At 47.0% G+C, this 26913-nt stretch overlaps 12 non-coding genes across 12 annotated transcripts; all 12 read left to right on the forward strand.

Annotated features, from left to right (window-relative positions):
* Nucleotides 1-1929: 1929 nt before the first annotated feature.
* trnas-gcu (transfer RNA serine (anticodon GCU)) lies at nucleotides 1930-2011 on the forward strand. Its single transcript has one exon. It is a non-coding gene; the product is annotated as a tRNA-Ser (tRNA).
* A 2055-nt stretch (nucleotides 2012-4066) lies between these two features.
* Nucleotides 4067-4148, forward strand: trnas-gcu (transfer RNA serine (anticodon GCU)). The gene has a single exon. It is a non-coding gene; the product is annotated as a tRNA-Ser (tRNA).
* A 2620-nt stretch (nucleotides 4149-6768) lies between these two features.
* trnas-gcu (transfer RNA serine (anticodon GCU)) lies at nucleotides 6769-6850 on the forward strand. The gene has a single exon. It is a non-coding gene; the product is annotated as a tRNA-Ser (tRNA).
* Nucleotides 6851-8905: 2055 nt separating this feature from the next.
* trnas-gcu (transfer RNA serine (anticodon GCU)) lies at nucleotides 8906-8987 on the forward strand. Its single transcript has one exon. It is a non-coding gene; the product is annotated as a tRNA-Ser (tRNA).
* A 2055-nt stretch (nucleotides 8988-11042) lies between these two features.
* On the forward strand, nucleotides 11043-11124 carry trnas-gcu (transfer RNA serine (anticodon GCU)). Its single transcript has one exon. It is a non-coding gene; the product is annotated as a tRNA-Ser (tRNA).
* Nucleotides 11125-13744: 2620 nt separating this feature from the next.
* On the forward strand, nucleotides 13745-13826 carry trnas-gcu (transfer RNA serine (anticodon GCU)). The gene has a single exon. It is a non-coding gene; the product is annotated as a tRNA-Ser (tRNA).
* A 1487-nt stretch (nucleotides 13827-15313) lies between these two features.
* Nucleotides 15314-15395, forward strand: trnas-gcu (transfer RNA serine (anticodon GCU)). Its single transcript has one exon. It is a non-coding gene; the product is annotated as a tRNA-Ser (tRNA).
* Nucleotides 15396-20431: 5036 nt separating this feature from the next.
* Nucleotides 20432-20513, forward strand: trnas-gcu (transfer RNA serine (anticodon GCU)). The gene has a single exon. It is a non-coding gene; the product is annotated as a tRNA-Ser (tRNA).
* A 919-nt stretch (nucleotides 20514-21432) lies between these two features.
* On the forward strand, nucleotides 21433-21514 carry trnas-gcu (transfer RNA serine (anticodon GCU)). Its single transcript has one exon. It is a non-coding gene; the product is annotated as a tRNA-Ser (tRNA).
* Nucleotides 21515-22944: 1430 nt separating this feature from the next.
* On the forward strand, nucleotides 22945-23026 carry trnas-gcu (transfer RNA serine (anticodon GCU)). Its single transcript has one exon. It is a non-coding gene; the product is annotated as a tRNA-Ser (tRNA).
* Nucleotides 23027-23945: 919 nt separating this feature from the next.
* Nucleotides 23946-24027, forward strand: trnas-gcu (transfer RNA serine (anticodon GCU)). Its single transcript has one exon. It is a non-coding gene; the product is annotated as a tRNA-Ser (tRNA).
* Nucleotides 24028-25458: 1431 nt separating this feature from the next.
* On the forward strand, nucleotides 25459-25540 carry trnas-gcu (transfer RNA serine (anticodon GCU)). Its single transcript has one exon. It is a non-coding gene; the product is annotated as a tRNA-Ser (tRNA).
* Nucleotides 25541-26913: the final 1373 nt, after the last annotated feature.

Genomic DNA, 26913 nt, shown 5'->3' on the forward strand with positions numbered 1-26913 from the left:
CGTCATACCTTTAATGCAACAACCGATTCTGCGGATTCAAATGGCCAGCCATTGTTTCTTCCATCAACCACAGGCAAAAATGGATTCAAAATCACCTAAAGAATACTCGCGTTGAGGTATAACGTGGTTGGCTTTGGACGAGGTCTAGACCGTCAGAGCCGTTTCCTCCAACTATATTGGAACTCCTACGACAAATTGAAATCTCCTGGTGGTAAAATGCAAAGGTAGCAAGCCAAAGTCAGTTACAACTCGACGAGAATGGGATTCGTGATCAGATTGAAGAGCTTTTGTCGGAGGAAATGTGTAAATATGACCACTTCTACAAACCGTCGTTGGCGGACTATAAGGACGCGCGGATGGCCTGTCATTCATGGAGGGAGATCTCCGCAAACGTCGGTTTTCCGGTCGCGGGGTCCACAAAGTTCGAATCCCATTCTCGTCGCGTTGTAACTGACTTTGACCTGCTACCTTTGCATTTTACCACCAGGAGATTTCAATTTGTCGTAGGAGTTCCAATATAGTTGGAGGAAACGGCTCTGACGGTCTAGGCCTCGTCCAAAGCCAACCACGTCATACCTTTAATGCAACAACCGATTCTGCGGATTCAAATGGCCAGCCATTGTTTCTTCCATCAACCACAGGCAAAAATGGATTCAAAATCACCTAAAGAATACTCGCGTTGAGGTATAACGTGGTTGGCTTTGGACGAGGTCTAGACCGTCAGAGCCGTTTCCTCCAACTATATTGGAACTCCTTCGACAAATTGAAATCTCCTGGTGGTAAAATGCAAAGGTAGCAAGCCAAAGTCAGTTACAACGCGACGAGAATGGGATTCGTGATCAGATTGAAGAGCTTTTGTCGGAAGAAATGTGTAAATATGACCACTTCTACAAACCGTCGTTGGCGGACTATAAGGACGCGCGGATGGCCTGTCATTCATGGAGGGAGATCTCCGCAAACGTCGGTTTTCCGGTCGCGGGGTCTACAAAGTTCGAATTCCATTCTCGTCGCGTTGTAACTGACTTTGACTTGCTACCTTTGCATTTTACCACCAGGAGATATTAATTTGTCGTAGGAGTTCCAATATAGTTGGAGGAAACGGCTCTGACGGTCTAGACCTCGTCCAGAGCCAACCACGTTATACCTTTAATGCAACAACCGATTCTGCGGATTCAAATGGCCAGCCATTGTTTCTTCCATCAACCACAGGCAAAAATGGATTCAAAATCACCTAAAGAATACTCGCGTTGAGGTATAACGTGGTTGGCTTTGGACGAGGTCTAGACCGTCAGAGCCGTTTCCTCCAACTATATTGGAACTCCTTCGACAAATTGAAATCTCCTGGTGGTAAAATGCAAAGGTAGCAAGCCAAAGTCAGTTACAACGCGACGAGAATGGGATTCGTGATCAGATTGAAGAGCTTTTGTCGGAAGAAATGTGTAAATATGACCACTTCTACAAACCGTCGTTGGCGGACTATAAGGACGCGCGGATGGCCTGTCATTCATGGAGGGAGATCTCCGCAAACGTCGGTTTTCCGGTCGCGGGGTCCACAAAGTTGTGGAGGAAAATACGGGACAAATGTGTCCGCAATGAAAAGCAACAGTGGCGATGCATGAATTTAAATGAGCGCGTCGACGCGACGGTGCGTTAAGACGCAGAAGCATGCAGCAGCCTTAAGTTCATGCGTCGTTATGTCCTCACCTGAAAATGAAGAACAATGGAGGATGCAGGCATCGATCCCGCTACTTCTCGCATGCTAAGCGAGCGCTCTACCATTTGAGCTAATCCCCCACTATATAGATGCTTGGGTCCAATTGGGATAAGCCGGCCCCTGCATATAAACGCTTTTTAGAACCTCCCAGGACCATGAAAACATGCTACAATGTTGCCAATTATCTAACTATCCTGCAAAGTTGGAAGCCACACGACGAGGTGGCCGAGTGGTTAAGGCGATGGACTGCTAATCCATTGTGCTCTGCACGCATGGGTTCGAATCCCATTCTCGTTGCGTTGTAACTCACTTTGGCTTGCTACCTTTGCATTTTACCACCAGGAGATTTCAATTTGTCGTAGGAGTTCCAATATAGTTGGAGGAAACGGCTCTGACGGTCTAGACCTCGTCCAGAGCCAACCACGTTATACCTTTAATGCAACAACCGATTCTGCGGATTCAAATGGCCAGCCATTGTTTCTTCCATCAACCACAGGCAAAAATGGATTCAAAATCACCTAAAGAATACTCGCGTTGAGGTATAACGTGGTTGGCTTTGGACGAGGTCTAGACCGTCAGAGCCGTTTCCTCCAACTATATTGGAACTCCTACGACAAATTGAAATCTCCTGGTGGTAAAATGCAAAGGTAGCAAGCCAAAGTCAGTTACAACGCGACGAGAATGGGATTCGTGATCAGATTGAAGAGCTTTTGTCGGAAGAAATGTGTAAATATGACCACTTCTACAAACCGTCGTTGGCGGACTATAAGGACGCGCGGATGGCCTGTCATTCATGGAGGGAGATCTCCGCAAACGTCGGTTTTCCGGTCGCGGGGTCTACAAAGTTCGAATTCCATTCTCGTCGCGTTGTAACTGACTTTGACTTGCTACCTTTGCATTTTACCACCAGGAGATATTAATTTGTCGTAGGAGTTCCAATATAGTTGGAGGAAACGGCTCTGACGGTCTAGACCTCGTCCAGAGCCAACCACGTTATACCTTTAATGCAACAACCGATTCTGCGGATTCAAATGGCCAGCCATTGTTTCTTCCATCAACCACAGGCAAAAATGGATTCAAAATCACCTAAAGAATACTCGCGTTGAGGTATAACGTGGTTGGCTTTGGACGAGGTCTAGACCGTCAGAGCCGTTTCCTCCAACTATATTGGAACTCCTTCGACAAATTGAAATCTCCTGGTGGTAAAATGCAAAGGTAGCAAGCCAAAGTCAGTTACAACGCGACGAGAATGGGATTCGTGATCAGATTGAAGAGCTTTTGTCGGAAGAAATGTGTAAATATGACCACTTCTACAAACCGTCGTTGGCGGACTATAAGGACGCGCGGATGGCCTGTCATTCATGGAGGGAGATCTCCGCAAACGTCGGTTTTCCGGTCGCGGGGTCTACAAAGTTCGAATTCCATTCTCGTCGCGTTGTAACTGACTTTGACTTGCTACCTTTGCATTTTACCACCAGGAGATATTAATTTGTCGTAGGAGTTCCAATATAGTTGGAGGAAACGGCTCTGACGGTCTAGACCTCGTCCAGAGCCAACCACGTTATACCTTTAATGCAACAACCGATTCTGCGGATTCAAATGGCCAGCCATTGTTTCTTCCATCAACCACAGGCAAAAATGGATTCAAAATCACCTAAAGAATACTCGCGTTGAGGTATAACGTGGTTGGCTTTGGACGAGGTCTAGACCGTCAGAGCCGTTTCCTCCAACTATATTGGAACTCCTTCGACAAATTGAAATATCCTGGTGGTAAAATGCAAAGGTAGCAAGCCAAAGTCAGTTACAACGCGACGAGAATGGGATTCGTGATCAGATTGAAGAACTTTTGTCGGAAGAAATGTGTAAATATGACCACTTCTACAAACCGTCGTTGGCGGACTATAAGGACGCGCGGATGGCCTGTCATTCATGGAGGGAGATCTCCGCAAACGTCGGTTTTCCGGTCGCGGGGTCCACAAAGTTGTGGAGGAAAATACGGGACAAATGTGTCCGCAATGAAAAGCAACAGTGGCGATGCATGAATTTAAATGAGCGCGTCGACGCGACGGTGCGTTAAGACGCAGAAGCATGCAGCAGCCTTAAGTTCATGCGTCGTTATGTCCTCACCTGAAAATGAAGAACAATGGAGGATGCAGGCATCGATCCCGCTACTTCTCGCATGCTAAGCGAGCGCTCTACCATTTGAGCTAATCCCCCACTATATAGATGCTTGGGTCCAATTGGGATAAGCCGGCCCCTGCATATAAACGCTTTTTAGAACCTCCCAGGACCATGAAAACATGCTACAATGTTGCCAATTATCTAACTATCCTGCAAAGTTGGAAGCCACACGACGAGGTGGCCGAGTGGTTAAGGCGATGGACTGCTAATCCATTGTGCTCTGCACGCATGGGTTCGAATCCCATTCTCGTCGCGTTGTAACTCACTTTGGCTTGCTACCTTTGCATTTTACCACCAGGAGATTTCAATTTGTCGTAGGAGTTCCAATATAGTTGGAGGAAACGGCTCTGACGGTCTAGACCTCGTCCAGAGCCAACCACGTTATACCTTTAATGCAACAACCGATTCTGCGGATTCAAATGGCCAGCCATTGTTTCTTCCATCAACCACAGGCAAAAATGGATTCAAAATCACCTAAAGAATACTCGCGTTAAGGTATAACGTGGTTGGCTTTGGACGAGGTCTAGGCCGTCAGAGCCGTTTCCTCCAACTATATTGGAACTCCTTCGACAAATTAAAATCTCCTGGTGGTAAAATGCAAAGGTAGCAAGCCAAAGTCAGTTACAACGCGACGAGAATGGGATTCGTGATCAGATTGAAGAGCTTTTGTCGGAAGAAATGTGTAAATATGACCACTTCTACAAACCGTCGTTGGCGGACTATAAGGACGCGCGGATGGCCTGTATTCATGGAGGGAGATCTCCGCAAACGTCGGTTTTCCGGTTGCGGGGTCCACAAAGTTCGAATCCCATTCTCGTCGCGTTGTAACTGACTTTGACCTGCTACCTTTGCATTTTACCACCAGGAGATTTCAATTTGTCGTAGGAGTTCCAATATAGTTGGAGGAAACGGCTCTGACGGTCTAGACCTCGTCCAAAGCCAACCACGTTATACCTTTAATGCAACAACCGATTCTGCAGATTCAAATGGCCAGCCATTGTTTCTTCCATCAACCACAGGCAAAAATGGATTCAAAATCACCTAAAGAATACTCGCGTTGAGGTATAACGTGGTTGGCTTTGGACGAGGTCTAGGCCGTCAGAGCTGTTTCCTCCAACTATATTGGAACTCCTACGACAAATTGAAATCTCCTGGTGGTAAAATGCAAAGGTAGCAAGCCAAAGTCAGTTACAACGCGACGAGAATGGGATTCGTGATCAGATTGAAGAGCTTTTGTCGGAAGAAATGTGTAAATATGACCACTTCTACAAACCGTCGTTGGCGGACTATAAGGACGCGCGGATGGCCTGTATTCATGGAGGGAGATCTCCGCAAACGTCGGTTTTCCGGTCGCGGGGTCCACAAAGTTCGAATCCCATTCTCGTCGCGTTGTAACTGACTTTGACCTGCTACCTTTGCATTTTACCACCAGGAGATTTTAATTTGTCGTAGGAGTTCCAATATAGTTGGAGGAAACGGCTCTGACGGTCTAGACCTCGTCCAAAGCCAACCACGTTATACCTTTAATGCAACAACCGATTCTGCGGATTCAAATGGCCAGCCATTGTTTCTTCCATCAACCACAGGCAAAAATGGATTCAAAATCACCTAAAGAATACTCGCGTTGAGGTATAACGTGGTTGGCTTTGGACGAGGTCTAGGCCGTCAGAGCCGTTTCCTCCAACTATATTGGAACTCCTTCGACAAATTAAAATCTCCTGGTGGTAAAATGCAAAGGTAGCAAGCCAAAGTCAGTTACAACGCGACGAGAATGGGATTCGTGATCAGATTGAAGAGCTTTTGTCGGAAGAAATGTGTAAATATGACCACTTCTACAAACCGTCGTTGGCGGACTATAAGGACGCGCGGATGGCCTGTATTCATGGAGGGAGATCTCCGCAAACGTCGGTTTTCCGGTCGCGGGGTCCACAAAGTTCGAATCCCATTCTCGTCGCGTTGTAACTGACTTTGACCTGCTACCTTTGCATTTTACCACCAGGAGATTTCAATTTGTCGTAGGAGTTCCAATATAGTTGGAGGAAACGGCTCTGACGGTCTAGACCTCGTCCAAAGCCAACCACGTTATACCTTTAATGCAACAACCGATTCTGCAGATTCAAATGGCCAGCCATTGTTTCTTCCATCAACCACAGGCAAAAATGGATTCAAAATCACCTAAAGAATACTCGCGTTGAGGTATAACGTGGTTGGCTTTGGACGAGGTCTAGGCCGTCAGAGCTGTTTCCTCCAACTATATTGGAACTCCTACGACAAATTGAAATCTCCTGGTGGTAAAATGCAAAGGTAGCAAGCCAAAGTCAGTTACAACGCGACGAGAATGGGATTCGTGATCAGATTGAAGAGCTTTTGTCGGAAGAAATGTGTAAATATGACCACTTCTACAAACCGTCGTTGGCGGACTATAAGGACGCGCGGATGGCCTGTCATTCATGGAGGGAGATCTCCGCAAACGTCGGTTTTCCGGTCGCGGGGTCCACAAAGTTGTGGAGGAAAATACGGGACAAATGTGTCCGCAATGAAAAGCAACAGTGGCGATGCATGAATTTAAATGAGCGCGTCGACGCGACGGTGCGTTAAGACGCAGAAGCATGCAGCAGCCTTAAGTTCATGCGTCGTTATGTCCTCACCTGAAAATGAAGAACATTGGAGGATGCAGGCATCGATCCCGCTACTTCTCGCATGCTAAGCGAGCGCTCTACCATTTGAGCTAATCCCCCACTATATAGATGCTTGGGTCCAATTGGGATAAGCCGGCCCCTGCATATAAACGCTTTTTAGAACCTCCCAGGACCATGAAAACATGCTACAATGTTGCCAATTATCTAACTATCCTGCAAAGTTGGAAGCCACACGACGAGGTGGCCGAGTGGTTAAGGCGATGGACTGCTAATCCATTGTGCTCTGCACGCATGGGTTCGAATCCCATTCTCGTCGCGTTGTAACTCACTTTGGCTTGCTACCTTTGCATTTTACCACCAGGAGATTTCAATTTGTCGTAGGAGTTCCAATATAGTTGGAGGAAACGGCTCTGACGGTCTAGACCTCGTCCAGAGCCAACCACGTTATACCTTTAATGCAACAACCGATTCTGCGGATTCAAATGGCCAGCCATTGTTTCTTCCATCAACCACAGGCAAAAATGGATTCAAAATCACCTAAAGAATACTCGCGTTGAGGTATAACGTGGTTGGCTTTGGACGAGGTCTAGACCGTCAGAGCCGTTTCCTCCAACTATATTGGAACTCCTACGACAAATTGAAATCTCCTGGTGGTAAAATGCAAAGGTAGCAAGCCAAAGTCAGTTACAATGCGACGAGAATGGGATTCGTGATCAGATTGAAGAGCTTTTGTCGGAAGAAATGTGTAAATATGACCACTTCTACAAACCGTCGTTGGCGGACTATAAGGACGCGCGGATGGCCTGTCATTCATGGAGGGAGATCTCCGCAAACGTCGGTTTTCCGGTCGCGGGGTCCACAAAGTTCGAATCCCATTCTCGTCGCGTTGTAACTGACTTTGACCTGCTACCTTTGCATTTTACCACCAGGAGATTTCAATTTGTCGTAGGAGTTCCAATATAGTTGGAGGAAACGGCTCTGACGGTCTAGGCCTCGTCCAAAGCCAACCACGTCATACCTTTAATGCAACAACCGATTCTGCGGATTCAAATGGCCAGCCATTGTTTCTTCCATCAACCACAGGCAAAAATGGATTCAAAATCACCTAAAGAATACTCGCGTTGAGGTATAACGTGGTTGGCTTTGGACGAGGTCTAGACCGTCAGAGCCGTTTCCTCCAACTATATTGGAACTCCTTCGACAAATTGAAATCTCCTGGTGGTAAAATGCAAAGGTAGCAAGCCAAAGTCAGTTACAACGCGACGAGAATGGGATTCGTGATCAGATTGAAGAGCTTTTGTCGGAAGAAATGTGTAAATATGACCACTTCTACAAACCGTCGTTGGCGGACTATAAGGACGCGCGGATGGCCTGTCATTCATGGAGGGAGATCTCCGCAAACGTCGGTTTTCCGGTCGCGGGGTCTACAAAGTTCGAATTCCATTCTCGTCGCGTTGTAACTGACTTTGACTTGCTACCTTTGCATTTTACCACCAGGAGATATTAATTTGTCGTAGGAGTTCCAATATAGTTGGAGGAAACGGCTCTGACGGTCTAGACCTCGTCCAGAGCCAACCACGTTATACCTTTAATGCAACAACCGATTCTGCGGATTCAAATGGCCAGCCATTGTTTCTTCCATCAACCACAGGCAAAAATGGATTCAAAATCACCTAAAGAATACTCGCGTTGAGGTATAACGTGGTTGGCTTTGGACGAGGTCTAGACCGTCAGAGCCGTTTCCTCCAACTATATTGGAACTCCTTCGACAAATTGAAATCTCCTGGTGGTAAAATGCAAAGGTAGCAAGCCAAAGTCAGTTACAACGCGACGAGAATGGGATTCGTGATCAGATTGAAGAACTTTTGTCGGAAGAAATGTGTAAATATGACCACTTCTACAAACCGTCGTTGGCGGACTATAAGGACGCGCGGATGGCCTGTCATTCATGGAGGGAGATCTCCGCAAACGTCGGTTTTCCGGTCGCGGGGTCCACAAAGTTGTGGAGGAAAATACGGGACAAATGTGTCCGCAATGAAAAGCAACAGTGGCGATGCATGAATTTAAATGAGCGCGTCGACGCGACGGTGCGTTAAGACGCAGAAGCATGCAGCAGCCTTAAGTTCATGCGTCGTTATGTCCTCACCTGAAAATGAAGAACAATGGAGGATGCAGGCATCGATCCCGCTACTTCTCGCATGCTAAGCGAGCGCTCTACCATTTGAGCTAATCCCCCACTATATAGATGCTTGGGTCCAATTGGGATAAGCCGGCCCCTGCATATAAACGCTTTTTAGAACCTCCCAGGACCATGAAAACATGCTACAATGTTGCCAATTATCTAACTATCCTGCAAAGTTGGAAGCCACACGACGAGGTGGCCGAGTGGTTAAGGCGATGGACTGCTAATCCATTGTGCTCTGCACGCATGGGTTCGAATCCCATTCTCGTTGCGTTGTAACTCACTTTGGCTTGCTACCTTTGCATTTTACCACCAGGAGATTTCAATTTGTCGTAGGAGTTCCAATATAGTTGGAGGAAACGGCTCTGACGGTCTAGACCTCGTCCAGAGCCAACCACGTTATACCTTTAATGCAACAACCGATTCTGCGGATTCAAATGGCCAGCCATTGTTTCTTCCATCAACCACAGGCAAAAATGGATTCAAAATCACCTAAAGAATACTCGCGTTGAGGTATAACGTGGTTGGCTTTGGACGAGGTCTAGACCGTCAGAGCCGTTTCCTCCAACTATATTGGAACTCCTACGACAAATTGAAATCTCCTGGTGGTAAAATGCAAAGGTAGCAAGCCAAAGTCAGTTACAACGCGACGAGAATGGGATTCGTGATCAGATTGAAGAGCTTTTGTCGGAAGAAATGTGTAAATATGACCACTTCTACAAACCGTCGTTGGCGGACTATAAGGACGCGCGGATGGCCTGTCATTCATGGAGGGAGATCTCCGCAAACGTCGGTTTTCCGGTCGCGGGGTCTACAAAGTTCGAATTCCATTCTCGTCGCGTTGTAACTGACTTTGACTTGCTACCTTTGCATTTTACCACCAGGAGATATTAATTTGTCGTAGGAGTTCCAATATAGTTGGAGGAAACGGCTCTGACGGTCTAGACCTCGTCCAGAGCCAACCACGTTATACCTTTAATGCAACAACCGATTCTGCGGATTCAAATGGCCAGCCATTGTTTCTTCCATCAACCACAGGCAAAAATGGATTCAAAATCACCTAAAGAATACTCGCGTTGAGGTATAACGTGGTTGGCTTTGGACGAGGTCTAGACCGTCAGAGCCGTTTCCTCCAACTATATTGGAACTCCTTCGACAAATTGAAATCTCCTGGTGGTAAAATGCAAAGGTAGCAAGCCAAAGTCAGTTACAACGCGACGAGAATGGGATTCGTGATCAGATTGAAGAGCTTTTGTCGGAAGAAATGTGTAAATATGACCACTTCTACAAACCGTCGTTGGCGGACTATAAGGACGCGCGGATGGCCTGTCATTCATGGAGGGAGATCTCCGCAAACGTCGGTTTTCCGGTCGCGGGGTCTACAAAGTTCGAATTCCATTCTCGTCGCGTTGTAACTGACTTTGACTTGCTACCTTTGCATTTTACCACCAGGAGATATTAATTTGTCGTAGGAGTTCCAATATAGTTGGAGGAAACGGCTCTGACGGTCTAGACCTCGTCCAGAGCCAACCACGTTATACCTTTAATGCAACAACCGATTCTGCGGATTCAAATGGCCAGCCATTGTTTCTTCCATCAACCACAGGCAAAAATGGATTCAAAATCACCTAAAGAATACTCGCGTTGAGGTATAACGTGGTTGGCTTTGGACGAGGTCTAGACCGTCAGAGCCGTTTCCTCCAACTATATTGGAACTCCTTCGACAAATTGAAATATCCTGGTGGTAAAATGCAAAGGTAGCAAGCCAAAGTCAGTTACAACGCGACGAGAATGGGATTCGTGATCAGATTGAAGAACTTTTGTCGGAAGAAATGTGTAAATATGACCACTTCTACAAACCGTTGTTGGCGGACTATAAGGACGCGCGGATGGCCTGTCATTCATGGAGGGAGATCTCCGCAAACGTCGGTTTTCCGGTCGCGGGGTCCACAAAGTTGTGGAGGAAAATACGGGACAAATGTGTCCGCAATGAAAAGCAACAGTGGCGATGCATGAATTTAAATGAGCGCGTCGACGCGACGGTGCGTTAAGACGCAGAAGCATGCAGCAGCCTTAAGTTCATGCGTCGTTATGTCCTCACCTGAAAATGAAGAACAATGGAGGATGCAGGCATCGATCCCGCTACTTCTCGCATGCTAAGCGAGCGCTCTACCATTTGAGCTAATCCCCCACTATATAGATGCTTGGGTCCAATTGGGATAAGCCGGCCCCTGCATATAAACGCTTTTTAGAACCTCCCAGGACCATGAAAACATGCTACAATGTTGCCAATTATCTAACTATCCTGCAAAGTTGGAAGCCACACGACGAGGTGGCCGAGTGGTTAAGGCGATGGACTGCTAATCCATTGTGCTCTGCACGCATGGGTTCGAATCCCATTCTCGTCGCGTTGTAACTCACTTTGGCTTGCTACCTTTGCATTTTACCACCAGGAGATTTCAATTTGTCGTAGGAGTTCCAATATAGTTGGAGGAAACGGCTCTGACGGTCTAGACCTCGTCCAGAGCCAACCACGTTATACCTTTAATGCAACAACCGATTCTGCGGATTCAAATGGCCAGCCATTGTTTCTTCCATCAACCACAGGCAAAAATGGATTCAAAATCACCTAAAGAATACTCGCGTTAAGGTATAACGTGGTTGGCTTTGGACGAGGTCTAGGCCGTCAGAGCCGTTTCCTCCAACTATATTGGAACTCCTTCGACAAATTAAAATCTCCTGGTGGTAAAATGCAAAGGTAGCAAGCCAAAGTCAGTTACAACGCGACGAGAATGGGATTCGTGATCAGATTGAAGAGCTTTTGTCGGAAGAAATGTGTAAATATGACCACTTCTACAAACCGTCGTTGGCGGACTATAAGGACGCGCGGATGGCCTGTATTCATGGAGGGAGATCTCCGCAAACGTCGGTTTTCCGGTTGCGGGGTCCACAAAGTTCGAATCCCATTCTCGTCGCGTTGTAACTGACTTTGACCTGCTACCTTTGCATTTTACCACCAGGAGATTTCAATTTGTCGTAGGAGTTCCAATATAGTTGGAGGAAACGGCTCTGACGGTCTAGACCTCGTCCAAAGCCAACCACGTTATACCTTTAATGCAACAACCGATTCTGCAGATTCAAATGGCCAGCCATTGTTTCTTCCATCAACCACAGGCAAAAATGGATTCAAAATCACCTAAAGAATACTCGCGTTGAGGTATAACGTGGTTGGCTTTGGACGAGGTCTAGGCCGTCAGAGCTGTTTCCTCCAACTATATTGGAACTCCTACGACAAATTGAAATCTCCTGGTGGTAAAATGCAAAGGTAGCAAGCCAAAGTCAGTTACAACGCGACGAGAATGGGATTCGTGATCAGATTGAAGAGCTTTTGTCGGAAGAAATGTGTAAATATGACCACTTCTACAAACCGTCGTTGGCGGACTATAAGGACGCGCGGATGGCCTGTATTCATGGAGGGAGATCTCCGCAAACGTCGGTTTTCCGGTCGCGGGGTCCACAAAGTTCGAATCCCATTCTCGTCGCGTTGTAACTGACTTTGACCTGCTACCTTTGCATTTTACCACCAGGAGATTTTAATTTGTCGTAGGAGTTCCAATATAGTTGGAGGAAACGGCTCTGACGGTCTAGACCTCGTCCAAAGCCAACCACGTTATACCTTTAATGCAACAACCGATTCTGCGGATTCAAATGGCCAGCCATTGTTTCTTCCATCAACCACAGGCAAAAATGGATTCAAAATCACCTAAAGAATACTCGCGTTGAGGTATAACGTGGTTGGCTTTGGACGAGGTCTAGGCCGTCAGAGCCGTTTCCTCCAACTATATTGGAACTCCTTCGACAAATTAAAATCTCCTGGTGGTAAAATGCAAAGGTAGCAAGCCAAAGTCAGTTACAACGCGACGAGAATGGGATTCGTGATCAGATTGAAGAGCTTTTGTCGGAAGAAATGTGTAAATATGACCACTTCTACAAACCGTCGTTGGCGGACTATAAGGACGCGCGGATGGCCTGTATTCATGGAGGGAGATCTCCGCAAACGTCGGTTTTCCGGTCGCGGGGTCCACAAAGTTCGAATCCCATTCTCGTCGCGTTGTAACTGACTTTGACCTGCTACCTTTGCATTTTACCACCAGGAGATTTCAATTTGTCGTAGGAGTTCCAATATAGTTGGAGGAAACGGCTCTGACGGTCTAGACCTCGTCCAAAGCCAACCACGTTATACCTTTAATGCAACAACCGATTCTGCAGATTCAAATGGCCAGCCATTGTTTCTTCCATCAACCACAGGCAAAAATGGATTCAAAATCACCTAAAGAATACTCGCGTTGAGGTATAACGTGGTTGGCTTTGGACGAGGTCTAGGCCGTCAGAGCTGTTTCCTCCAACTATATTGGAACTCCTACGACAAATTGAAATCTCCTGGTGGTAAAATGCAAAGGTAGCAAGCCAAAGTCAGTTACAACGCGACGAGAATGGGATTCGTGATCAGATTGAAGAGCTTTTGTCGGAAGAAATGTGTAAATATGACCACTTCTACAAACCGTCGTTGGCGGACTATAAGGACGCGCGGATGGCCTGTCATTCATGGAGGGAGATCTCCGCAAACGTCGGTTTTCCGGTCGCGGGGTCCACAAAGTTGTGGAGGAAAATACGGGACAAATGTGTCCGCAATGAAAAGCAACAGTGGCGATGCATGAATTTAAATGAGCGCGTCGACGCGACGGTGCGTTAAGACGCAGAAGCATGCAGCAGCCTTAAGTTCATGCGTCGTTATGTCCTCACCTGAAAATGAAGAACATTGGAGGATGCAGGCATCGATCCCGCTACTTCTCGCATGCTAAGCGAGCGCTCTACCATTTGAGCTAATCCCCCACTATATAGATGCTTGGGTCCAATTGGGATAAGCCGGCCCCTGCATATAAACGCTTTTTAGAACCTCCCAGGACCATGAAAACATGCTACAATGTTGCCAATTATCTAACTATCCTGCAAAGTTGGAAGCCACACGACGAGGTGGCCGAGTGGTTAAGGCGATGGACTGCTAATCCATTGTGCTCTGCACGCATGGGTTCGAATCCCATTCTCGTCGCGTTGTAACTCACTTTGGCTTGCTACCTTTGCATTTTACCACCAGGAGATTTCAATTTGTCGTAGGAGTTCCAATATAGTTGGAGGAAACGGCTCTGACGGTCTAGACCTCGTCCAGAGCCAACCACGTTATACCTTTAATGCAACAACCGATTCTGCGGATTCAAATGGCCAGCCATTGTTTCTTCCATCAACCACAGGCAAAAATGGATTCAAAATCACCTAAAGAATACTCGCGTTGAGGTATAACGTGGTTGGCTTTGGACGAGGTCTAGACCGTCAGAGCCGTTTCCTCCAACTATATTGGAACTCCTACGACAAATTGAAATCTCCTGGTGGTAAAATGCAAAGGTAGCAAGCCAAAGTCAGTTACAATGCGACGAGAATGGGATTCGTGATCAGATTGAAGAGCTTTTGTCGGAAGAAATGTGTAAATATGACCACTTCTACAAACCGTCGTTGGCGGACTATAAGGACGCGCGGATGGCCTGTCATTCATGGAGGGAGATCTCCGCAAACGTCGGTTTTCCGGTCGCGGGGTCCACAAAGTTCGAATCCCATTCTCGTCGCGTTGTAACTGACTTTGACCTGCTACCTTTGCATTTTACCACCAGGAGATTTCAATTTGTCGTAGGATTTCCAATATAGTTGGAGGAAACGGCTCTGACGGTCTAGGCCTCGTCCAAAGCCAACCACGTCATACCTTTAATGCAACAACCGATTCTGCGGATTCAAATGGCCAGCCATTGTTTCTTCCATCAACCACAGGCAAAAATGGATTCAAAATCACCTAAAGAATACTCGCGTTGAGGTATAACGTGGTTGGCTTTGGACGAGGTCTAGACCGTCAGAGCCGTTTCCTCCAACTATATTGGAACTCCTTCGACAAATTGAAATCTCCTGGTGGTAAAATGCAAAGGTAGCAAGCCAAAGTCAGTTACAACGCGACGAGAATGGGATTCGTGATCAGATTGAAGAACTTTTGTCGGAAGAAATGTGTAAATATGACCACTTCTACAAACCGTCGTTGGCGGACTATAAGGACGCGCGGATGGCCTGTCATTCATGGAGGGAGATCTCCGCAAACGTCGGTTTTCCGGTCGCGGGGTCCACAAAGTTGTGGAGGAAAATACGGGACAAATGTGTCCGCAATGAAAAGCAACAGTGGCGATGCATGAATTTAAATGAGCGCGTCGACGCGACGGTGCGTTAAGACGCACAAGCATGCAGCAGCCTTAAGTTCATGCGTCGTTATGTCCTCACCTGAAAATGAAGAACAATGGAGGATGCAGGCATCGATCCCGCTACTTCTCGTATGCTAAGCGAGCGCTCTACCATTTGAGCTAATCCCCCACTATATAGATGCTTGGGTCCAATTGGGATAAGCCGGCCCCTGCATATAAACGCTTTTTAGAACCTCCCAGGACCATGAAAACATGCTACAATGTTGCCAATTATCTAACTATCCTGCAAAGTTGGAAGCCACACGACGAGGTGGCCGAGTGGTTAAGGCGATGGACTGCTAATCCATTGTGCTCTGCACGCATGGGTTCGAATCCCATTCTCGTCGCGTTGTAACTCACTTTGGCTTGCTACCTTTGCATTTTACCACCAGGAGATTTCAATTTGTCGTAGGAGTTCCAATATAGTTGGAGGAAACGGCTCTGACGGTCTAGACCTCGTCCAGAGCCAACCACGTTATACCTTTAATGCAACAACCGATTCTGCGGATTCAAATGGCCAGCCATTGTTTCTTCCATCAACCACAGGCAAAAATGTATTCAAAATCACCTAAAGAATACTCGCGTTGAGGTATAACGTGGTTGGCTTTGGACGAGGTCTAGACCGTCAGAGCCGTTTCCTCCAACTATATTGGAACTCCTACGACAAATTGAAATCTCCTGGTGGTAAAATGCAAAGGTAGCAAGCCAAAGTCAGTTACAATGCGACGAGAATGGGATTCGTGATCAGATTGAAGAGCTTTTGTCGGAAGAAATGTGTAAATATGACCACTTCTACAAACCGTCGTTGGCGGACTATAAGGACGCGCGGATGGCCTGTCATTCATGGAGGGAGATCTCCGCAAACGTCGGTTTTCCGGTCGCGGGGTCCACAAAGTTCGAATCCCATTCTCGTCGCGTTGTAACTGACTTTGACCTGCTACCTTTGCATTTTACCACCAGGAGATTTCAATTTGTCGTAGGATTTCCAATATAGTTGGAGGAAACGGCTCTGACGGTCTAGGCCTCGTCCAAAGCCAACCACGTCATACCTTTAATGCAACAACCGATTCTGCGGATTCAAATGGCCAGCCATTGTTTCTTCCATCAACCACAGGCAAAAATGGATTCAAAATCACCTAAAGAATACTCGCGTTGAGGTATAACGTGGTTGGCTTTGGACGAGGTCTAGGCCGTCAGAGCCGTTTCCTCCAACTATATTGGAACTCCTACGACAAATTGAAATCTCCTGGTGGTAAAATGCAAAGGTAGCAAGCCAAAGTCAGTTACAGAGCCAACCACTTTATACCTTGTGGTTGGCTTTGGACGAGGTCTAGACCGTCAGAGCCGTTTCCTCCAACTATATTGGAACTCCTACGACAAATTGAAATCTCCTGGTGGTAAAATGCAAAGGTAGCAAGCCAAAGTCAGTTACAACGCGACGAGAATGGGATTCGTGATCAGATTGAAGAGCTTTTGTCGGAAGAAATGTGTAAATATGACCACTTCTACAAACCGTCGTTGGCGGACTATAAGGACGCGCGGATGGCCTGTCATTCATGGAGGGAGATCTCCGCAAACGTCGGTTTTCCGGTCGCGGGGTCCAAAAAGTTCGAATCCCATTCTCGTCGCGTTGTAACTGACTTTGACCTGCTACCTTTGCATTTCACCACCAGGAGATTTCAATTTGTCGTAGGAGTTCCAATATAGTTGGAGGAAACGGCTCTGACGGTCTAGACCTCGTCCAAAGCCAACCACGTTATACCTTTAATGCAACAACCGATTCTGCGGATTCAAATGGCCAGCCATTGTTTCTTCCATCAACCACAGGCAAAAATGGATTCAAAATCACCTAAAGAATACTCGCGTTGAGGTATAACGTGGTTGGCTTTGGACGAGGTCTAGGCCGTCAGAGCCGTTTCCTCCAACTATATTGGAACTCCTTCGACAAATTAAAATCTCCTGGTGGTAAAATGCAAAGGTAGCAAGCCAAAGTCAGTTACAACGCGACGAGAATGGGATTCGTGGTCAGATTGAAGAGCTTTTGTCGGAAGAAATGTGTAAATATGACCACTTCTACAAACCGTCGTTGGCGGACTATAAGGACGCGCGGATGGCCTGTATTCATGGAGGGAGATCTCCGCAAACGTCGGTTTTCCGGTCGCGGGGTCCACAAAGTTCGAATCCCATTCTCGTCGCGTTGTAACTGACTTTGACCTGCTACCTTTGCATTTTACCACCAGGAGATTTTAATTTGTCGTAGGAGTTCCAATATAGTTGGAGGAAACGGCTCTGACGGTCTAGACCTCGTCCAAAGCCAACCACGTTATACCTTTAATGCAACAACCGATTCTGCGGATTCAAATGGCCAGCCATTGTTTCTTCCATCAACCACAGGCAAAAATGGATTCAAAATCACCTAAAGAATACTCGCGTTGAGGTATAACGTGGTTGGCTTTGGACGAGGTCTAGGCCGTCAGAGCCGTTTCCTCCAACTATATTGGAACTCCTTCGACAAATTAAAATCTCCTGGTGGTAAAATGCAAAGGTAGCAAGCCAAAGTCAGTTACAACGCGACGAGAATGGGATTCGTGATCAGATTGAAGAGCTTTTGTCGGAAGAAATGTGTAAATATGACCACTTCTACAAACCGTCGTTGGCGGACTATAAGGACGCGCGGATGGCCTGTATTCATGGAGGGAGATCTCCGCAAACGTCGGTTTTCCGGTCGCGGGGTCCACAAAGTTCGAATCCCATTCTCGTCGCGTTGTAACTGACTTTGACCTGCTACCTTTGCATTTTACCACCAGGAGATTTCAATTTGTCGTAGGAGTTCCAATATAGTTGGAGGAAACGGCTCTGACGGTCTAGACCTCGTCCAAAGCCAACCACGTTATACCTTTAATGCAACAACCGATTCTGCAGATTCAAATGGCCAGCCATTGTTTCTTCCATCAACCACAGGCAAAAATGGATTCAAAATCACCTAAAGAATACTCGCGTTGAGGTATAACGTGGTTGGCTTTGGACGAGGTCTAGACCGTCAGAGCCGTTTCCTCCAACTATATTGGAACTCCTACGACAAATTGAAATCTCCTGGTGGTAAAATGCAAAGGTAGCAGGTCAAAGTCAGTTACAACGCGACGAGAATGGGATTCGTGATCAGATTGAAGAGCTTTTGTCGGAAGAAATGTGTAAATATGACCACTTCTACAAACCGTCGTTGGCGGACTATAAGGACGCGCGGATGGCCTGTATTCATGGAGGGAGATCTCCGCAAACGTCGGTTTTCCGGTCGCGGGGTCCACAAAGTTCGAATCCCATTCTCGTCGCGTTGTAACTGACTTTGACCTGCTACCTTTGCATTTTACCACCAGGAGATTTTAATTTGTCGTAGGAGTTCCAATATAGTTGGAGGAAACGGCTCTGACGGTCTAGACCTCGTCCAAAGCCAACCACGTTATACCTTTAATGCAACAACCGATTCTGCGGATTCAAATGGCAGGCCATTGTTTCTTCCATCAACCACAGGCAAAAATGGATTCAAAATCACCTAAAGAATACTCGCGTTGAGGTATAACGTGGTTGGCTTTGGACGAGGTCTAGGCCGTCAGAGCCGTTTCCTCCAACTATATTGGAACTCCTTCGACAAATTAAAATCTCCTGGTGGTAAAATGCAAAGGTAGCAAGCCAAAGTCAGTTACAACGCGACGAGAATGGGATTCGTGATCAGATTGAAGAACTTTTGTCGGAAGAAATGTGTAAATATGACCACTTCTACAAACCGTCGTTGGCGGACTATAAGGACGCGCGGATGGCCTGTCATTCATGGAGGGAGATCTCCGCAAACGTCGGTTTTCCGGTCGCGGGGTCCACAAAGTTCGAATCCCATTCTCGTCGCGTTGTAACTGACTTTGACCTGCTACCTTTGCATTTTACCACCAGGAGATTTCAATTTGTCGTAGGAGTTCCAATATAGTTGGAGGAAACGGCTCTGACGGTCTAGACCTCGTCCAAAGCCAACCACGTTATACCTTTAATGCAACAACCGATTCTGCGGATTCAAATGGCCAGCCATTGTTTCTTCCATCAACCACAGGCAAAAATGGATTCAAAATCACCTAAAGAATACTCGCGTTGAGGTATAACGTGGTTGGCTTTGGACGAGGTCTAGGCCGTCAGAGCCGTTTCCTCCAACTATATTGGAACTCCTTCGACAAATTAAAATCTCCTGGTGGTAAAATGCAAAGGTAGCAAGCCAAAGTCAGTTACAACGCGACGAGAATGGGATTCGTGATCAGATTGAAGAGCTTTTGTCGGAAGAAATGTGTAAATATGACCACTTCTACAAACCGTCGTTGGCGGACTATAAGGACGCGCGGATGGCCTGTATTCATGGAGGGAGATCTCCGCAAACGTCGGTTTTCCGGTCGCGGGGTCCACAAAGTTCGAATCCCATTCTCGTCGCGTTGTAACTGACTTTGACCTGCTACCTTTGCATTTTACCACCAGGAGATTTTAATTTGTCGTAGGAGTTCCAATATAGTTGGAGGAAACGGCTCTGACGGTCTAGACCTCGTCCAAAGCCAACCACGTTATACCTTTAATGCAACAACCGATTCTGCGGATTCAAATGGCCAGCCATTGTTTCTTCCATCAACCACAGGCAAAAATGGATTCAAAATCACCTAAAGAATACTCGCGTTGAGGTATAACGTGGTTGGCTTTGGACGAAGTCTAGGCCGTCAGAGCCGTTTCCTCCAACTATATTGGAACTCCTACGACAAATTGAAATCTCCTGGTGGTAAAATGCAAAGGTAGCAAGCCAAAGTCAGTTACAACGCGACGAGAATGGGATTCGTGATCAGATTGAAGAGCTTTTGTCGGAAGAAATGTGTAAATATGACCACTTCTACAAACCGTCGTTGGCGGACTATAAGGACGCGCGGATGGCCTGTCATTCATGGAGGGAGATCTCCGCAAACGTCGGTTTTCCGGTCGCGGGGTCCACAAAGTTGTGGAGGAAAATACGGGACAAATGTGTCCGCAATGAAAAGCAACAGTGGCGATGCATGAATTTAAATGAGCGCGTCGACGCGACGGTGCGTTAAGACGCAGAAGCATGCAGCAGCCTTAAGTTCATGCGTCGTTATGTCCTCACCTGAAAATGAAGAACAATGGAGGATGCAGGCATCGATCCCGCTACTTCTCGCATGCTAAGCGAGCGCTCTACCATTTGAGCTAATCCCCCACTATATAGATGCTTGGGTCCAATTGGGATAAGCCGGCCCCTGCATATAAACGCTTTATAGAACCTCCCAGGACCATGAAAACATGCTACAATGTTGCCAATTATCTAACTATCCTGCAAAGCTAGAAGCCACACGACGAGGTGGCCGAGTGGTTAAGGCGATGGACTGCTAATCCATTGTGCTCTGCACGCATGGGTTCGAATCCCGTTCTCGGCGCGTAGTAACTCACTTTTGCTTGCTACCTTTGCATTTTACCACCAGGAGATTTCAATTTGTCGTAGGAGTTCCAATATAGTTGGAGGAAACGGCTCTGACGGTCTAGACCTCGTCCAGAGCCAACCACGTTATACCTTTAATGCAACAACCGATTCTGCGGATTCAAATGGCCAGCCATTGTTTCTTCCATCAACCACAGGCAAAAATGGATTCAAAATCACCTAAAGAATACTCGCGTTGAGGTATAACGTGGTTGGCTTTGGACGAGGTCTAGACCGTCAGAGCCGTTTCCTCCAACTATATTGGAACTCCTTCGACAAATTGAAATCTCCTGGTGGTAAAATGCAAAGGTAGCAAGCCAAAGTCAGTTACAACGCGACGAGAATGGGATTCGTGATCAGATTGAAGAACTTTTGTCGGAAGAAATGTGTAAATATGACCACTTCTACAAACCGTCGTTGGCGGACTATAAGGACGCGCGGATGGCCTGTCATTCATGGAGGGAGATCTCCGCAAACGTCGGTTTTCCGGTCGCGGGGTCCACAAAGTTGTGGAGGAAAATACGGGACAAATGTGTCCGCAATGAAAAGCAACAGTGGCAATGCATGAATTTAAATGAGCGCGTTGACGCGACGGTGCGTTAAGACGCAGAAGCATGCAGCAGCCTTAAGTTAATGCGTCGTAATGTCCTCACCTGAAAATGAAAAACAATGGAGGATGCAGGCATCGATCCCGCTACTTCTCGCATGCTAAGCGAGCGCTCTACCATTTGAGCTAATCCCCCACTATATAGATGCTTGGGTCCAATTGGGATAAGCCGGCCCCTGCATATAAACGCTTTATAGAACCTCCCAGGACCATGAAAACATGCTACAATGTTGCCAATTATCTAACTATCCTGCAAAGCTAGAAGCCACACGACGAGGTGGCCGAGTGGTTAAGGCGATGGACTGCTAATCCATTGTGCTCTGCACGCATGGGTTCGAATCCCATTCTCGGCGCGTAGTAACTCACTTTTGCTTGCTACCTTTGCATTTTACCACCAGGAGATTTCAATTTGTCGTAGGAGTTCCAATATAGTTGGAGGAAACGGCTCTGACGGTCTAGACCTCGTCCAGAGCCAACCACGTTATACCCTTAATGCAACAACCGATTCTGCGGATTCAAATGGCCAGCCATTGTTTCTTCCATCAACCACAGGCAAAAATGGATTCAAAATCACCTAAAGAATACTCGCGTTGAGGTATAACGTGGTTGGCTTTGGACGAGGTCTAGACCGTCAGAGCCGTTTCCTCCAACTATATTGGAACTCCTTCGACAAATTGAAATCTCCTGGTGGTAAAATGCAAAGGTAGCAAGCCAAAGTCAGTTACAACGCGACGAGAATGGGATTCGTGATCAGATTGAAGAGCTTTTGTCGGAAAAATGTGTAAATATGACCACTTCTACAAACCGTCGTTGGCGGACTATAAGGACGCGCGGATGGCCTGTCATTCATGGAGGGAGATCTCCGCAAACGTCGGTTTTCCGGTCGCGGGGTCCACAAAGTTCGAATCCCATTCTCGTCGCGTTGTAACTGACTTTGACCTGCTACCTTTGCATTTTACCACCAGGAGATTTCAATTTGTCGTAGGAGTTCCAATATAGTTGGAGGAAACGGCTCTGACGGTCTAGACCTCGTCCAGAGCCAACCACGTTATACCTTTAATGCAACAACCGATTCTGCGGATTCAAATGGCCAGCCATTGTTTCTTCCATCAACCACAGGCAAAAATGGATTCAAAATCACCTAAAGAATACTCGCGTTGAGGTATAACGTGGTTGGCTTTGGACGAGGTCTAGACCGTCAGAGCCGTTTCCTCCAACTATATTGGAACTCCTTCGACAAATTGAAATCTCCTGGTGGTAAAATGCAAAGGTAGCAAGCCAAAGTCAGTTACAACGCGACGAGAATGGGATTCGTGATCAGATTGAAGAGCTTTTGTCGGAAGAAATGTGTAAATATGACCACTTCTACAAACCGTCGTTGGCGGACTATAAGGACGCGCGGATGGCCTGTCATTCATGGAGGGAGATCTCCGCAAACGTCGGTTTTCCGGTCGCGGGGTCCACAAAGTTGTGGAGGAAAATACGGGACAAATGTGTCCGCAATGAAAAGCAACAGTGGCGATGCATGAATTAAAATGAGCGCGTGGACGCGACGGTGCGTTAAGACGCAGAAGCATGCAGCAGCCTTAAGTTCATGCGTCGTTATGTCCTCACCTGAAAATGAAGAACAATGGAGGATGCAGGCATCGATCCCGCTCCAATTGGGTCCAATTGGGATAAGCCGGCCCCTGCATATAAACGCTTTTTAGAACCTCCCAGGACCATGAAAACATGCTACAATGTTGCCAATTATCTAACTATCCTGCAAAGCTGGAAGCCACACGACGAGGTGGCCGAGTGGTTAAGGCGATGGACTGCTAATCCATTGTGCTCTGCACGCATGGGTTCGAATCCCATTCTCGTCGCGTTGTAACTCACTTTGGCTTGCTACCTTTGCATTTTACCACCAGGAGATTTCAATTTGTCGTAGGAGTTCCAATATAGTTGGAGGAAACGGCTCTGACGGTCTAGACCTCGTCCAGAGCCAACCACGTTATACCTTTAATGCAACAACCGATTCTGCGGATTCAAATGGCCAGCCATTGTTTCTTCCATCAACCACAGGCAAAAATGGATTCAAAATCACCTAAAGAATACTCGCGTTGAGGTATAACGTGGTTGGCTTTGGACGAGGTCTAGACCGTCAGAGCCGTTTCCTCCAACTATATTGGAACTCCTTCGACAAATTGAAATCTCCTGGTGGTAAAATGCAAAGGTAGCAAGCCAAAGTCAGTTACAACGCGACGAGAATGGGATTCGTGATCAGATTGAAGAACTTTTGTCGGAAGAAATGTGTAAATATGACCACTTCTACAAACCGTCGTTGGCGGACTATAAGGACGCGCGGATGGCCTGTCATTCATGGAGGGAGATCTCCGCAAACGTCGGTTTTCCGGTCGCGGGGTCCACAAAGTTGTGGAGGAAAATACGGGACAAATGTGTCCGCAATGAAAAGCAACAGTGGCAATGCATGAATTTAAATGAGCGCGTTGACGCGACGGTGCGTTAAGACGCAGAAGCATGCAGCAGCATTAAGTTAATGCGTCGTTATGTCCGCACCTGAAAATGAAGAAGAATGGAGGATGCAGGCATCGATCCCGCTACTTCTCGCATGCTAAGCGAGCGCTCTACCATTTGAGCTAATCCCCCACTATATAGATGCTTGGGTCCAATTGGGATAAGCCGGCCCCTGCATATAAACGCTTTATAGAACCTCCCAGGACCATGAAAACATGCTACAATGTTGCCAATTATCTAACTATCCTGCAAAGCTAGAAGCCACACGACGAGGTGGCCGAGTGGTTAAGGCGATGGACTGCTAATCCATTGTGCTCTGCACGCATGGGTTCGAATCCCATTCTCGGCGCGTAGTAACTCACTTTTGCTTGCTACCTTTGCATTTTACCACCAGGAGATTTCAATTTGTCGTAGGAGTTCCAATATAGTTGGAGGAAACGGCTCTGACGGTCTAGACCTCGTCCAGAGCCAACCACGTTATACCCTTAATGCAACAACCGATTCTGCGGATTCAAATGGCCAGCCATTGTTTCTTCCATCAACCACAGGCAAAAATGGATTCAAAATCACCTAAAGAATACTCGCGTTGAGGTATAACGTGGTTGGCTTTGGACGAGGTCTAGACCGTCAGAGCCGTTTCCTCCAACTATATTGGAACTCCTTCGACAAATTGAAATCTCCTGGTGGTAAAATGCAAAGGTAGCAAGCCAAAGTCAGTTACAACGCGACGAGAATGGGATTCGTGATCAGATTGAAGAGCTTTTGTCGGAAGAAATGTGTAAATATGACCACTTCTACAAACCGTCGTTGGCGGACTATAAGGACGCGCGGATGGCCTGTCATTCATGGAGGGAGATCTCCGCAAACGTCGGTTTTCCGGTCGCGGGGTCCACAAAGTTCGAATCCCATTCTCGTCGCGTTGTAACTGACTTTGACCTGCTACCTTTGCATTTTACCACCAGGAGATTTCAATTTGTCGTAGGAGTTCCAATATAGTTGGAGGAAACGGCTCTGACGGTCTAGACCTCGTCCAGAGCCAACCACGTTATACCTTTAATGCAACAACCGATTCTGCGGATTCAAATGGCCAGCCATTGTTTCTTCCATCAACCACAGGCAAAAATGGATTCAAAATCACCTAAAGAATACTCGCGTTGAGGTATAACGTGGTTGGCTCTGGACGAGGTCTAGACCGTCAGAGCCGTTTTCTCCAACTATATTGGAACTCCTACGACAAATTGAAATCTCCTGGTGGTAAAATGCAAAGGTAGCAAGCCAAAGTCAGTTACAACGCGACGAGAATGGGATTCGTGATCAGATTGAAGAGCTTTTGTCGGAAGAAATGTGTAAATATGACCACTTCTACAAACCGTCGTTGGCGGACTATAAGGACGCGCGGATGGCCTGTCATTCATGGAGGGAGATCTCCGCAAACGTCGGTTTTCCGGTCGCGGGGTCCACAAAGTTGTGGAGGAAAATACGGGACAAATGTGTCCGCAATGAAAAGCAACAGTGGCGATGCATGAATTAAAATGAGCGCGTGGACGCGACGGTGCGTTAAGACGCAGAAGCATGCAGCAGCCTTAAGTTCATGCGTCGTTATGTCCTCACCTGAAAATGAAGAACAATGGAGGATGCAGGCATCGATCCCGCTCCAATTGGGTCCAATTGGGATAAGCCGGCCCCTGCATATAAACGCTTTTTAGAACATCCCAGGACCATAAAAACATGCTACAATGTTGCCAATTATCTAACTATCCTGCAAAGCTGGAAGCCACACGACGAGGTGGCCGAGTGGTTAAGGCGATGGACTGCTAATCCATTGTGCTCTGCACGCATGGGTTCGAATCCCACTCTCGGCGCGTAGTAACTCACTTTTGCTTGCTACCTTTGCATTTTACCACCAGGAGATTTCAATTTGTCGTAGGAGTTCCAATATAGTTGGAGGAAACGGCTCTGACGGTCTAGACCTCGTCCAGAGCCAACCACGTTATACCCTTAATGCAACAACCGATTCTGCGGATTCAAATGGCCAGCCATTGTTTCTTCCATCAACCACAGGCAAAAATGGATTCAAAATCACCTAAAGAATACTCGCGTTGAGGTATAACGTGGTTGGCTTTGGACGAGGTCTAGACCGTCAGAGCCGTTTCCTCCAACTATATTGGAACTCCTTCGACAAATTGAAATCTCCTGGTGGTAAAATGCAAAGGTAGCAAGCCAAAGTCAGTTACAACGCGACGAGAATGGGATTCGTGATCAGATTGAAGAGCTTTTGTCGGAAGAAATGTGTAAATATGACCACTTCTACAAACCGTCGTTGGCGGACTATAAGGACGCGCGGATGGCCTGTCATTCATGGAGGGAGATCTCCGCAAACGTCGGTTTTCCGGTCGCGGGGTCCACAAAGTTCGAATCCCATTCTCGTCGCGTTGTAACTGACTTTGACCTGCTACCTTTGCATTTTACCACCAGGAGATTTCAATTTGTCGTAGGAGTTCCAATATAGTTGGAGGAAACGGCTCTGACGGTCTAGACCTCGTCCAAAGCCAACCACGTTATACCTTTAATGCAACAACCGATTCTGCGGATTCAAATGGCCAGCCATTGTTTCTTCCATCAACCACAGGCAAAAATGGATTCAAAATCACCTAAAGAATACTCGCGTTGAGGTATAACGTGGTTGGCTTTGGACGAAGTCTAGGCCGTCAGAGCCGTTTCCTCCAACTATATTGGAACTCCTACGACAAATTGAAATCTCCTGGTGGTAAAATGCAAAGGTAGCAAGCCAAAGTCAGTTACAACGCGACGAGAATGGGATTCGTGATCAGATTGAAGAGCTTTTGTCGGAAGAAATGTGTAAATATGACCACTTCTACAAACCGTCGTTGGCGGACTATAAGGACGCGCGGATGGCCTGTCATTCATGGAGGGAGATCTCCGCAAACGTCGGTTTTCCGGTCGCGGGGTCCACAAAGTTGTGGAGGAAAATACGGGACAAATGTGTCCGCAATGAAAAGCAACAGTGGCGATGCATGAATTTAAATGAGCGCGTTGACGCGACGGTGCGTTAAGACGCAGAAGCATGCAGCAGCCTTAAGTTAATGCGTCGTTATGTCCTCACCTGAAAATGAAGAACAATGGAGGATGCAGGCATCGATCCCGCTACTTCTCGCATGCTAAGCGAGCGCTCTACCATTTGAGCTAATCCCCCACTATATAGATGCTTGGGTCC

Source organism: Gasterosteus aculeatus, chromosome 11 (genome assembly GCF_964276395.1).
Source record: "Gasterosteus aculeatus chromosome 11, fGasAcu3.hap1.1, whole genome shotgun sequence".
In the NCBI taxonomy this organism is placed as follows: domain Eukaryota; kingdom Metazoa; phylum Chordata; class Actinopteri; order Perciformes; family Gasterosteidae; genus Gasterosteus; species Gasterosteus aculeatus.